The 12,428-nt window shown below is 38.3% G+C and overlaps 1 pseudogene; it reads left to right on the top strand.

The window, feature by feature from the left end:
- The first annotated feature begins 8,702 nt into the window (after positions 1–8,702).
- Positions 8,703–11,175, top strand: LOC107921873 (premnaspirodiene oxygenase-like; annotated as a pseudogene).
- The last annotated feature ends 1,253 nt before the right edge of the window (positions 11,176–12,428 follow it).

Genomic DNA, 12,428 nt, shown 5'->3' with positions numbered 1-12,428 from the left:
TTTGAAACCTACATTTGACCAAACAATCATCAATTAATCACTTGTACTCTTACTCAATCAAAAACATACGGGTTAACCGAGCGTTAACTAGCAACAACGTTACCTTTAAACGAGTAAAGAAGGAAGATTTGCCCACTTAACGCCAATTAATGATCTTTCACCCCTTGAATCAGTTCCTAAGCACCAACCAAAAACAGGTAAGCATTGATCCAACAAGCAAAAAGCTAACTCTATACTATTTACCCTTACCATCAATAACGATAAGAAAACCAACTTCCAAGAGCAAGAACTTAACAGAAGATAAAGAATGCTCACTAGAGAACAAAGGTAGGAACACAGTCGGCTGCACAAGGAAGAAAAGAATCAGCAAGACAAGGAGAAATAAAAGGGTGGAAGGATAAAGAAGATTCGGCCAAAGGAAGAGTAAAGTGGTGAACGTTTTCTCACTGCCCAATACGAATAGATGAAAGACAAACAAATGGTCGGAAAAGAAGGAGGAACAAACGCTCAAAACTTAGCAAAACCAATGAAATTTTGGCAGCAACAAAGGGGGAGATAAGAGGAAACACAACCAGTAGAGAAAAGAGAAAAAGAACAACTACTGAAATTAGTTCAAAGAACTAGGAATGACCGATAGTGATTTGAGAGGAAAAACAAAACAAAAACCGAATTTGCAAAAAGAGAAGAAAAGAAAGGGAACACTTAGGAGAAATTTCGTCCAAGAGGGGAAAGGATCTGCCGCCAACAACTTGGGAAATCTTGAGGAGAGGGTGCTGAAATTTTAAAAAAGAAAACCCATTCAACACAACCTCTCACCACATTCTCCAACCACCCACTATCCAAACCCTTTAATAACCGAAATCCCCCCTCACTAACCTCCTAAAAATTGGCCACACATCCCCACATTCCTCAAACACTCAAATTTCGGTCAAACTACAACACCTCTACGGCTAAGCAATAAAAATTAAACACTTTGTTCAGGCTGAGCCTCAACCAATTCACCACTTAGCCACCAGATAGTAAGCCCATTTTTTACATGTTTCTACAAACAATTAATTAAAAGCCCGCTATCTAGAGATAGGGCTTTATTCATTTAAAACAAAAAATTTTGCCCAAGTCAAGACTTGAACTCAAAACTTCTCAAACACTCCCAGAACACATAACCACCAAAGCAGACATATATTTGTGTTACAAACATACAAAAATAAATATAAGGGATTTTTGGGGCGTTACAAGATCAAACCCGATGTGGCCCGAAATATGAGCTTAAATTTGTTTACGCAGTTTGAAAACTTCTTACGTCTACGAGGCATTGCCCAAAGAGTAGCATTTTATATAATCAAGTACAATGTGTCTTTTATGTTCAATTCACTCACTAAATTGCAACTCACATATATACTACAACGTAGATTACTCTCACTCTAAGAAATTTCCTTGAAAGCTTTGATGTAAATGGAGTGATGAACTCAATTAAATTTACTTACAATTTTTGCACAAAAAAACTATTCCTAAATGAGCAAAATGAAGTGCTCTATGTAGTTCTCATAATCTAAACAAGCCCTCTAGAATATGTTTCCATAAAAATATGCTTGTTAAAGTATAATCAATATCATCGATATCTAATTCTACTAAATACCAATTTTAAATTTTTTTCAATAAAGTGAATATTTGACAAAGATCTAGTTGTCAAACTCCTTAAAGATGAAAATTTTTTAAGGAACTCCAATTATATTAAAAGATTGAATCCAATATTTATTTAACTTAATTCTTACATGTAAAATCTTTTCTAATAAGTAATTAAAAGTCTTCAAACATCAAATATCAATTAAACAAGAAAAATTATATTATCCAATCAACTTTTATTTTAAGTTGCAATTGGAAATGTTATTGGTAGCATAACCTACCCCTAAACTCTAAAATTGAGAGTTATTAAAACTTATAAGTTTATATATTTGTAAGGTCTCATTTTGCACGGCAGCGGTTGTTTTCATATTCCCAATAATTGAGTTCACAAGCCTAATTTAAGACGTATAGCGTGTCAGACAGCAAGTCCTAGTGTCACGGACTTAGAGTTTTCCCACGCGATCCGTGCGGCCTTAGGCAGTTTCTCTGCTCAAAACGCCTAAGTCAGCCTAACTTGAAGAAAATAAAGATTCAGCAGCAAAAACGCCCAAGTCAACTTCACTTGCAACAATAAAGGATTCAATAGAATTCCCTTAAGATTTTCACGAAGAACAACAGAAGAACGAAGTAAGAACGAGCCTTGAAAGATGAACAAAAGCAAGAACACTTGAGAGAAAAGTTTGAGTGAATATTCTCAAAATTCTTATTAATAACTCAATGAATATACAATGAGCAAAGAGGTCTCTATTTATAGTTGAGCCTCACAGTATATCAATAGCTATAATTAAAAGCTGAATACAATTAGAACTCTACGCTTATATAACCAGCTGTATACAAATAGAACTCTAAGATTCCATAATTATATCTTCTAGAACACTTCCCATTTCTATCAGGCTATTGAGATGGGCTTTTAATCTCTCCAATCACCGGGCCAGTTTGGTTGGGCCAGTTTGGTTGGGCTAAATGACCTCCCTCGAACACGATGGATCGCACCAGTTTGTCATGGTTGCGAGCACCGACGCGCAACCCATGACATTCTCCCCCACTTGTTCTAGCGACGCCCTCGTCGCATCCTCCTCATGGAACTGGTCAATCTTCCCTTGGAACTGCCACAATGCCTCAGCAGGTTCCCAACTTGCTTCGCTATCAGGAAGTCCCTTCCATCGAACTAAGTACTCATGCTGTGGTCGGTGGTACTTTCGTCTAATTATCCGATCTGCCTCAATGTTTTCTACTTCACGATCATACGAGACTTTTACCCCCATCGGTGCTCGTTCGGACTTGCCTCGATTCGGATCTTCTTGATCCTCATGAAACGGCTTAAGCATGCTTACATGGAAGACTGGGTGTACTTTAAGTTTTGGTGGCAACTCCAGCTTGTAGGCCACCTTGCCCACTCTCTTCACAACTTTAAACGGCCCTTCATACCTTCGCACAAGACCCTTGTGCAACCCAGTATATCGTAAATCAAGTGTAGTTTAGCAAGGACTGAGTCACCCACTTGAAATTGTACATCCCTTCGGTTCTGATCGGCCCACTTCTTGCTACGCTTATTTGCCTTGTGTAAACAAGCTCTAGCCAAGTCATTCTTCTCTTGCCAATCTTTTGCGAATCTATAGGCTGCCGGATTTGGTCCTGTGTAATGGGTCACAACAGCGTTGGGTGTGAGTGGCTGTTGACCCGTCACTATTTCAAATGGACTTTGATTCGTGGTCCCACTTTTCTGCAAGTTATATGAAAATTGGGCCACATCCAGCAACTTTGGCCAATCCCTTTGTGTGGCACTCACATAGTGCCGAAGATACGTCTCCAACAGTGCATTTACTCGTTCAGTTTGCCCATCGGTTTGTGGATGCATGCTCGTGGAGAAGTTCAAATCTGAGCCCATTGACTTGAACAACTCTGTCCAGAACCGACCAGTAAATCGACCATCTCGATCGCTGATAATAGATAGTGGCACTCCCCAATATTTCACCACGTGTCTAAGGAATAACCGAGCTGCTTCCTCAGCAGGGCACTCTTTGGTCGCCGGAATAAAAGTCGCATACTTTGAAAACCTGTCCACCACAACAAGAATACTAGCAAACCCGTCAGACTTAGGCAAACCAATGATAAAATCCATAGATAAACTCTCCCATGGCCTTTCTGGGACTGGCAGGGGCTGAAGCAAGCCGGCTGGAGTCTTTAACTCAACCTTGTCTTGTTGGCACACTAGACAAGTTTTCACATAGGTTTCCACATCAGCACCCATGTGAGGCCAATAATAGCGATCCTCCAAAAGGGCCAAAGTGCGATGCATCCCTGGATGGCCTGCCCATTTCGAGTCATGACATTCCTTCATGACTTCCTTACGGAGTTTCCCATAATGGGGCACATAGAGGCGGTGTCCATGAGTGTATACTAGCTCCCCATCAAGCCAAAATCTTCTTATTTTTCCCTCCTTGGCAAGCTCAATCAAATTTTTGGTCGTAGGATCATGGGACAATCCCTCTCGAATGCGTTCCAACAAAGAGCCATCAGGTTGACTGATTGCTGCGAATTCCATCTTTCGACTAAGTGCATCAGCAACATTGTTGGCACTTCCTGGTTTATATTCTATTGTGAAATCAAACTCTGCTAGTAAAACCTGCCAACGAGCCTGCTTGGGAGACAACTTTTTCTGGGTTAGAAAGTAACTATTGGCAACATTGTCGGTAAGGACCACGAACCTGGAACCCAATAAATAATGTCTCCATGTGCGCAAGCAGTGTACTACCGCGGTCATCTCTTTCTCTTGGACCGTATATCTACGTTCCGTCTCGTTAAGCTTTCGACTCTCGAAAGCAATTGGGTGTCCATCTTGCATCAGTACTCCCCCAATAGCATAATCTGATGCATCTGTACGTACCTCGTAAGGCTTCGTAAAATCCGGCAAGACAAGTACGGGCTCCCTCGTCATTTCTTGCTTCAATTGGTTGAAGGCCTTCTCGCATTCTGGATTCCAATCCCATACCTTCCCTTTCTTCAACATGTCCGTCAAGGGAGTGGTAATCTTGGAGTAGCCTTCGACAAAGCGGCGATAGTAATTTGCCAATCCAAGGAAAGATCTCAACTCTGTTACCTTGGTTGGAGGCTCCCACTCTGAAATGGCTCGAATCTTATTTCTATCCATTCGGATCTTACCGCCTCCCACAATGTGGCCTAAGAATGACACCTCTTGTTGGGCAAATGAGCATTTCTCCTCCTTGACGAACAGCTCATTTTCCCTCAAAGTCTGGAACACCTCCCTCAAGTGTCTTACGTGCTCTTCAAGCGACTTGCTATAGACCACAATATCGTCAAGGTAAACAACCACAAAACGATCAAGAAAGGGTTGAAGTACCTTATTCATTAGGGTGCAGAATGTAGCTGGAGCATTCGTGAGTCCAAAAGGCATCACAAGGAACTCATACGAACCGTACCGTGTCACACAAGCTGTCTTTGGTTCGTCCCCCTCGGCTATCCGAACTTGATGATACCCCGATCTCAAATCTAACTTGGTAAACCATCTTGCACTACCAAGCTGGTCGAACAAATCTGCGATAAGAGGAATAGGATACCTATTCTTCACGGTGATCTTGTTTAGAGCTCGATAATCGATGCACATTCTTAAGGACCCATCGTGTTTCTTTTGGAACAACACTGGCGCACCATATGGGGACTTGGATGGTCTAATGAATCCCGCATCCAAAAGTTCCTTCAATTGTTTCCGCAACTCTTCTAATTCTGGCGGAGACATACGATAGGGGGCCCTTGCTGGCGGCACCACATTGGATACTAACTCAATTTTGTGGTCCACCTCCCTCTTGGGTGGCAAACTTTTTGGCAACTGAGCAGGCATTACATCTCGAAATGATTGTAGCAATTGTCCCACTTCCTTCGGGGTCTTACTAACAAACTCAACAGTCTCTTCGATCTTCAAGGCGGCTAAATATGAGACTTCATTTCTCCGTACACCTTTAGCAAACTGAATTGCTGATAGTGTTTTTCCCTCAAAGCTTCTCTTCCTTGTCACTTTCACCATGCATTAATGTTTCGCATCTGAAATCACCATGTAATTGCTCGAAGGGGCAATAAGAGCTTTAACCTGATCAAGGAAGCTTAGTCCCACCACAAAATCATAGTCATCAAGTGGTATTACCTTAATGGATACCTTCCCTGACCAATTTCCGAGCTGAAGATCTACTCCCTTTGCAACTCCCTTGATTGGAATACTTTCCGAGTTCACTGTTTTGATCCGACCCCCTTCATTATCTATCTTGAGGCCTAGTTTACAAGCAGCCTCCTCAGACATGAATAAATCAGAAGCGCCTGTGTCGATGAGCGCATTCAATTTTCTGCCGGCCACAATGATGTCTACAAACATCAAACCATGGCTCATTCTATCTTCGACACCCCCTAGTATCGATCCAAGGTTGTTATCCTCCACATCGGACTCCCCCTTTGCTTCCATAGCCTTGAGAGCGGCCTTCTTTGGACAGTCCTTGATCATATGTGGACCCTCACAGTGGAAGCACCTTATAGGCCCACTCTTTCTCTTGTCCCAAGGTTTCTTACCATCGCCGTTCCTAGTGGGCCTTTCTTTATCTCCCCCACTATTACCCTTTAATCTGGGTTTAGAAGAATTGGAATTGTCTTTCCTCCCACCAAATTCAGCAAGTGATTCTGCTACTGACATAGCCTTGGTGAGCTCTTGAACTCCTCGGCGCTGCAACTCTTGCTTCGCCCACGGTTTTAATCTGTCCATAAAGGAAAAGAATGCCTCTTTCTCCCCCATATCTGAGATTTGGAGCATAAGCTCGCTAAACTCCTGTACATACTCCCTCACAGTGCCTTGTTGCGCAAGGCGACGCAACCTTGCCCGAGCCTCATCCTCGGCATACTCTGGGTAAAACTGTGCTTTGAACTCACATCGAAACTCCTCCCATGTTTCGATTTCAGACCCACCACGTCTCACATCAGTGGACCTACGACGCCACCACAACAAAGCAACGTCAGATAAATACATCGCAGCAGTAGTTACCTTAGTGACATCCTCCGTGATGCCTTTGGCACAGAAGTATTGCTCGATTCCCCACAGAAAGTTGTCCACATCTCTTGCAGACCTTGTTCCCTTAAACTCTTTTGGCTTGGGAACATCAATATTGGGCTTGGGTGCGGCAGCCGCTAACCCACCATTGCCCAAGGCAACCTTGTAGATTGTGAGTTCACCCTTGAGCTCCGCAATCTCTCCCTTCAAGGCCACCACCATAGCCTCAATGGCATCATCTCTACCAGTCAACTGTTTCATATTATCCGTCACATACTCTTTAAGCTGCTCCTGCATGGACTGCAGTCCATCATGGAGCCTATCATCAACGTCTTCCACCCTCTCCTTGATATCCCCCATTGAACTCTCGAGAGTGACGACGCGGTCCTCTAAAGCTGACAATATGTCCCTTGAGCGACTGGCTTTCCTAGCCCTCCCACGGGTCTCCACTCCCTCAACTTCTTTTGACATCTTTCAACGGTGGCTTCGAACCTTAGCTCGGATACCAACTGTCACGGACTTAGAGTTTTCCCACGCGATCCGTGCGGCCTTAGGCAGTTTCTCTGCTCAAAACGCCTAAGTCAGCCTAACTTGAAGAAAATAAAGATTCAGCAGCAAAAACGCCCAAGTCAACTTCACTTGCAACAATAAAGGATTCAATAGAATTCCCTTAAGATTTTCACGAAGAACAACAGAAGAACGAAGTAAGAACGAGCCTTGAAAGATGAACAAAAGCAAGAACACTTGAGAGAAAAGTTTGAGTGAATATTCTCAAAATTCTTATTAATAACTCAATGAATATACAATGAGCAAAGAGGTCTCTATTTATAGTTGAGCCTCACAGTATATCAATAGCTATAATTAAAAGCTGAATACAATTAGAACTCTACGCTTATATAACCAGCTGTATACAAATAGAACTCTAAGATTCCATAATTATATCTTCTAGAACACTTCCCATTTCTATCAGGCTATTGAGATGGGCTTTTAATCTCTCCAATCACCGGGCCAGTTTGGTTGGGCCAGTTTGGTTGGGCTAAATGACCTCCCTCGAACACGATGGATCGCACCAGTTTGTCATGGTTGCGAGCACCGACGCGCAACCCATGACATTCCTAGAGATAAGCTTTTCAAATGCCTCCTTAAATTGCAACACGTGATTGGAGCATGTTAAAAAATGGGATAAATTTATATTTTGTGAAAGTTATGAATTTAATTTTTATACTTTTATTTGATTAATTTTAGTTTTTATATTTTTTATATTAGTAAATTTAGTTCTTACATTCATCAAATTTTAAATTTTTAATCTTGGTTCAGTAGCAATTAAATCCATATAGTTAAGTTTAATTACTAGTACTCTAATATGTGCATGGTAGTAGATTTAGCCTACTTACTCTAATTGGGTCATTCTAAGTCCATATACTTTTTGAATTTTAAAAATTATCAATTTTATTTAATTTTAAATCGGCATAATGTTAAATTTAGCTTTTAAGTTTTATTTTATTTTTAAACTAAATTTAACTTTTAACATTTTTAAAAACAAATTAAATTTGACATCAACCTTTTAAAAAGAGTTAAATTAACTTTTAGTAGAAATACAGACTAAAATGTTAAAATTTTAAACATTGCACCTCGCATGATAATTTAAATGTACTTTCATGTTTCTTTTAAAATTTTTATGAGCTTCTTTTACCTGTTGAACTTTTTTTGAATAATTTTTTATAATTTTTAAATTATTTATTAACATGACATATAACAAATTGTGTTATGTCGATACAAACTACATGTGGGTTGCCTTATTGGTTGTCATGCCAACACCGCTAAAAGAAAAATATTTAGTCAGTATTTTCATTTTCTAGAAAAAGGGATTTGACTCTTTTCGAAATATTAATGATTAAATTTAGCTAAAAATGAATAAGGGTGAAATTGATAGAAGATGTAAATATTAAGGGTTAAATTTAACATTATACCTTATTAATTTAATGATGATGTGTATCATCTAGTTAGACGACAGGAAACTCTGCTGCTTGATTTTAAAGATCGTCTTTGTTCATCATAGAACATGGATTGGGATTCATACTCGAAAGAAATGGTTGTCTAACAGAAATCTAAAGGTGTTGCCTGAAATACCTTCGAATACCAGAAGTCTTTTGATCAGTTCAATGTCTTTTTGGTGTCGCAATGTTGACATATCAGGTACTGAAAAGTTGTGAGATTCAGTTAATGTTAGTATAATAATGCTTGAAGTTTGAGCTGCATGCATGTTTTTCTATGAGTCTGCTTGAAATTTTAAGATGGTTTGCCTTATATGCAGATTATATAGATGCCTCACTTTTATATCTTTAGTCCAAAATGAGTTTTTCTTTCATTTTAGAAGTCGAGTATTATCTATTTATCTTCAATGGTTGTTACTATGTGATATGCCTTTTCTTTTTAAACCTATCTTCCATTTAATTGGAATACAACTGTATTTTACCGGATATCAGTTTCAATTGCTCTTTTGGGTAGTTTGCTTAACATAAAAGAGTTCAAGTATCTTAGCTGGTGTATCATTATAAATCTCTGCTATAAATATTTAAACCAAGTTGCATCAATGAAGACACCTGAAGATATTGATAAAAGAAAAGGATTCTCCATGGTTATGCCTCTTATACGATATTCCGAGATTATAGCCATAAAAGAAATTAATTTTTTGCATGTGCTGGTAAGGAAGATTATGTTTATTTAAAGCATCCATACAAAATGTCAGCTTTTATAGACAAGCAGGTATCAAGATTCTGCAAGTGTATAAATAACAGTTTTGTATAGTTCTACCATGGATAACCAGCTCAAGATGCTCCCATTGTGCTTCACCTTCCTTGTCTTCATTTTCATGGTGTTGAAGCTATGGAAAAGATCCAAAATAAAGGACTCGCCTAAGAATCTACCCCCTGCGCCATGGAAGCTACCTCTAATAGGCCACTTGCACCTTTTAATGTTCTCTCTCCCCCATCACCGCTTGACCGAATTAGCCAAAAGGCATGGTTCCCTGATGCACCTACAGCTTGGTGAATTATCACACATTGTTGTTTCTTCTCCTGAGGCTGCTAAAGAAGTGATGAAAACACATGATATCAGTTTTGCTACCAGGCCTTATCTCCTTGGTGCAGAAATCGTAGCGTAGAATTTTTCTGATATTGGTTTTGCACCATATGGAGACTATTGGAGGCAGCTTCGAAAAGTTTGCACATTGGAGTTGTTAAGTATGAAACGTGTACAATCATTCCGATCAATCAGAGAAGAGCAGGTATCAAGTTTAATTCGATCCATCTATTCTAATACAGGATTGGAAATCAACCTTGGAGAAATGTTATGCAACTCATCATATAACATCACTTTAAGGACTGCTTTCGCCGCAAGATGCAAGCAACATGATGCATTCATTTCAATTACGAGGAAACTGGTGGAAGCTGCGAGTGGTTTTAGTATTACTGATCTGTTTCCTTCCATCAAATTGCTTCCCATGATCAGTGGGATGAGAGCCAAACTTGAGAGGTGGCACCATGATTTGGACGCGATGCTTGAAACCATCATTGAAAGAACATAGAGCTGGCAATGCAAATCCGGGGACAGTGATTACGTAACAGATGATCTCGTTGATGTTCTTCTGAATCTCCAGGATCACGGAGGCCTTGAATTTCCCTTAAGAACTGACAATATCAAAGCTGTTATCCTGGTTAGTAGATTCATATCTTGCGTGTTTATTTATGTGCATAAAGATGTTCTTTGGTTTTAGCTCAGCAGAACATTTCAGGACATGCTTATTGCTGGAACTGAGACATCTTCAACTGCAGTAGATTGGGCAACGTCGGAAATGATAAAAAATCCTAGAATCCTTGAAAAAGCACAAGCCGAGGTGAGGCAAGTCTATGATAGAACAGGGGATGTCAACGAAGCAGACCTTCATGAATTGAAGTACTTGAAGTTAGTTATGAAGGAAACTCTAAGGTTACACCCTCCTTTACCTTTGCTACTTCCAAAGAAAGTAGGGAGAGATGTGAAATTAATGGATATGAGATACCAGCCAAGACCAAAGTGATTGTTAATGCATGGGCCATTGGAAGAGATTCCAACTATTGGAAGGAAGCCGAGAGGTTCTATCCAGAGAGATTCATAGATAGTTCAGTTGACTATAAGGGGACCAACTTCGAGTTTATTCCATTTGGTGCTGGAAGGAGGATATGTCCTGGCATGTCATATGGTATGGCTGTGGTTGAGCTTTCCCTTGCACAATTACTTTATCATTTTGATTGGAAGCTCCCTAATGGTATGAAGAATGAGGATCTGGATATGACCGAGACCTTTGGTGCTACTTCTAGAAGAAAAAGAGATTTGCGCCTTATTCCTATTCCTTACCACCCACCATCATCTATTCAATAGTTAGAATAATATCTTATGTAATATTTCTTAATATTTAACGATGTTATGATAATATTTTTAATTTAAAAATAATTATATTGATGACATATGTTTTTTTGCACTTCAGCACATTTAAACTTACGTCCGGAAAAATAATTATGTTCTTAAAAGTAAATTTTTATTATCATTTACATTAAGAGATTATAATTGAGGCACTCTCAGTGTATGAGTCCTATACACAATCAATATACCATAACATGCCATATCATTAATTAACAAAATATTACTTTCCAATAAATACTTAAAAATATATTTAGATCTAATTAAAATTAATTATAACTTTTTATATTTATCTTTTAACAACAACATTAAAACCTTTTGATTTAGGGTTTTCAAAAATTTTAAGAAAAAGGCTATATCTAATAATTTGTTTTCTAAATTTATTGGCAGTGATATACCATCTATGGAGATTGAATAGTGACGAGAGGAGACCCACTCTATACTTCAAAGATGAAAACTGCATTGATTTTATGTGAATATCTAAATTCCGTATCTAATTCTCATAAACTCTTTTAGAAAGTGTAAAGGTTTAAGCTTTCCACCACCACCAAACTTTGACCTCTTTTGTTGTTTGTACATTAACTCAAGCTTTTAAATCTTCCTTAGGTATATGTTTTTTTTTAAATATTTTTAAAGATCCTAAATAAAAAAATTTTAGTTTTATTATTAAGAGGTGAGTGAAGCCTTTTAGGATAATTATTTTTTTAATAAAGAATAATTACTTTTATCGGTTGTATTTAACATATTTTAAGGGTAAAGAGTATTACCTTATCGTATTTAATTTCAATTCACTTTAGTCTCTAATTGATGTTTATTTTTATGAGTGATTATTAATTGGGAAAAAAATTTCTGATAAAAAATGATATGTGAAGTAAAGATACCTGTCACTTGTCGTAATTTTAAACAAGCAAAGAGATCGGTTAGTTGTTGTAATTTTAAAGTTGAGTGTTGTTTAATTGGATTGATATGATAAAATCAAGGTTGTAATAAAAATAAATTTATTAAGTTATTATAGTTTTATGAAAAAATTGAGACTATAAATATTAAAGGAAGTCAACTTGTAAAGTCAAAATCTTATAATAAGCCCAATATAATAAAATTTGTTTTTACGTAATATTATATTTCGTCAACCAAACATATAAATCCTACATTTCAACAAAAATGAACCAAACAATATAATCTTACATTCCATCCGTACTCTTATTACGAGACATAATCAAAAACTCAATGAACCAAACACACCTAAGTGTTAATTAATTCGTTAAGCTCTTAGTAGTCCACACGCTTTCTCCAATACCCT

The sequence above is a fragment of the Gossypium hirsutum genome, chromosome D01, assembly GCF_007990345.1.
Source record: "Gossypium hirsutum isolate 1008001.06 chromosome D01, Gossypium_hirsutum_v2.1, whole genome shotgun sequence".
NCBI classification, from domain to species: domain Eukaryota; kingdom Viridiplantae; phylum Streptophyta; class Magnoliopsida; order Malvales; family Malvaceae; genus Gossypium; species Gossypium hirsutum.
Note: the sequence above shows the minus strand (reverse complement) of the source record. Positions and strands in the feature narration are given on the sequence as shown.